Source organism: Pteropus medius, unplaced genomic scaffold (genome assembly GCF_902729225.1).
Source record: "Pteropus medius unplaced genomic scaffold, Ma_sr-lr_union100, whole genome shotgun sequence".
Lineage (NCBI taxonomy): Eukaryota > Metazoa > Chordata > Mammalia > Chiroptera > Pteropodidae > Pteropus > Pteropus medius.
The window spans coordinates 15,943,224-15,945,970 of NW_024352786.1; the positions used below are offsets into that span (position 1 = coordinate 15,943,224).

General features: G+C 31.5%; 1 pseudogene; it reads left to right on the top strand.

The window, feature by feature from the left end:
* The first annotated feature begins 287 nt into the window (after positions 1–287).
* Positions 288–406, top strand: LOC120591337 (uncharacterized; annotated as a pseudogene).
* Positions 407–2,747: the final 2,341 nt, after the last annotated feature.

The window sequence follows — 2,747 nt, forward strand, 5'->3', positions numbered from 1 at the left end:
TAGAAAAATGCCCTAATGAGATGTTTTCAGATGACAGAATATTTGATTAGATATACAGATTTTAGTTTAAAAAAAAAATGAAGCAAGAACAGCATGAGAAGAATATAAATTTGAAATTTTCATATTTCAAATCTGAAATTTCATATTCAGGAAAATTATAGCTTAGACACTTAAAACTCAATACAAGTGTATTTAAGCTTCCTGATACTGTCAGATAAATATACGTTTGTTAAGTGAAAGAAAAAGTTCTAAGGATACCCCAGAATTTAAATTAAAATTAAATTTTAGTCTACAGCCATGCTACCCTGGACAAGCCCGATCCCGTCTGATCTCAGAAGCTAAGCAGGGTCAGGCCTGGTTAGTACTTGGATGGGAGACCACCTAGGAAGACCAAGTGCTGTAGGCATAGAAAAATAAAATAAAAAAATAAGGGATTGTAAACTGACAAGGTCCTTTCAATCTGTGAGGTCAACCAAGGGTTGCCTCGCCTAAAAATAAACATAAATCAATCAATCAATCAATCAATACATAAAAATTTTAAAGATATGTATGTGAATGCTACTTGCAGATTTCTGGTTAAAATACTTACTGGAGTTTAAAGTATTTTAAAAACTGTATTGCTTGCTTCCCTTATGATGTGAGCAAAGTCATTTAAACACTTAATGTCCCATTTCTAAATGAGCACAATCATCTTTTGCCATATGACACTGGGGTCAAGACATTATGCTATCGTAAAACCTCATATTCATTCTGTATTTGACTTGGATGCTTTGATCATTTGTTTTCACCTTTTGCCGTTGTCTTCAGACAAAAAGATTGAAGCTAAATGACTTATTCAAGGGCATCAGGCCATCCAGCATTATGCTATTGATTTAGATTAATAATTTTTATTTTCCCAGTTGGACTGACCCTCTGAGCCTTGTCAACTCTAATTTCATTTCCATAAAATAGGCATAATAGCACTTAACACCTAGATCAATTGAGTATCTTTATAATTATTCTCTTAGACATGTGAAGTACTTGAAGCACAGAAAGTAAAATTCAATCTTTCAAAATCAAGGTGCTTAGAACAGAGAAGAGAAGGCTCAAGAGATATTATAATTGTTTGATATTTTGGATCAGCTGACATCTGGCAGAGAGAGGATTAGATTTATTCCCTGTTGTTCAAGATGGTGACTTTTTTTTTTTGGCAGGGGGATTATTTTTTTTCTTTTTAACTGAGTACACCAAATTTAAGTTTCCAAATATTATTACCATTTTGAATAGCTACCAGAAAAGATTGAGTTCTTATCCAACAAAATGTTTTGAGCACCCTATTTAATAGTCCAGCCCTCTTTCTCAACAGTTCAAATCCTGTTATCCTAATCTATCTTTTCTTGCAGTTTTCAAATTACTTTTTGATTATTTGACAATCACTAGTTTAATTACTTGACCTTTTAAAATTAAATTTACTTTTTACTTTCTACCAACCTCTCTTCCTCTAATCATTCACTTATTTACAAATTTCATAGAACAGGAATGTTTATTTAATATTATTATTGTGGTATTGTGGTGGTAGTGTTGGTTATTGATTTTTTTTTTTTTGATGGGTGTACCTAAATTTCTACACAACTGCTAGTTGTGTTGGCACAGATCACAGTTGGTAGCGAAAGTTTCATCATAATCAGACCTCTCGATCCTCAGACTAGTGATATTTTTCCTGACATCATGTTGTTTATTGTATCATATCATATCTGTCTTTATTCCTGGTTAAAATCCTTTTTTTCTCAACTCCTTTTTACTTTTTTTCTATCAATTTTGCTTGTGTGCGTGTGATTTGTTCCCAAAATACAAAAACTGCCTGTAGAATTTAAAGTGCAGTTTAGAAAGATAACATATCAATTAAAATGTTTAACACTCAAAAATATTGTACGATTGTCCTAAGTTAGCAAATTCTGTAGATCATTTCAGTTTCCTCTCATTGACTAAATAATCTCCCTCTCAGCTTAAATCCCAGTTGTGACAATTAGCTCGAATGGTGTGCACGTAGCATTCACATTGCACTGCTAGACAGATTTCAACCTTTGCTTTTAGTATCACCTCCACTGTGGCTCATATATTACCATAAAAATGGATTTTGCTTATCTGTAAAATTAGATATTGTTCCCCCAAAGGGAAAAGTGTTTTGCAATGAGGTGAAATTGGCAAATAGGAGAATGTTTTCCAACACAGTCTTACATGTTATATTATGCCCAGCAAAATCATAATACTCAGTTACAAACTGCTCATTTACAAGTGCTTTGCAAATGTACTAATTTATTGTCATGACATCCCCAAGAAAGGTTGGTTAAGTAATTTAGATATTCTACAACTTAACATTGCATTTCTAATCTAAATTTAACAAAAAAGCATTTTGCTGTGTTCAGCATATTTCACACTTAGAGATTTAGATCTGTTTCTATAAAATGTATCTAGGGTAATAAAAATTATAATGTTTTAAAGTTTGCCAACCATTTAACGTTAAGATTTTCTTCTATTATTTATCCTAGCACCCTTTCTTTATAAAACAGTCTCTCGTGTAATACATCATCCCATCTTCAGTTTGAAAATAAGCTTTTCTAAAATTTCAGTGAAAAATATGGATTTTTTACAAAGATCTTAATATCTTTTTTTTTAAATAGGAGTTACAATTGTCTTTACCACTACAATTCAAGAACTAATAACAGATTATGAAATAATGTTACAATATATACTTACAACTTTAAGTA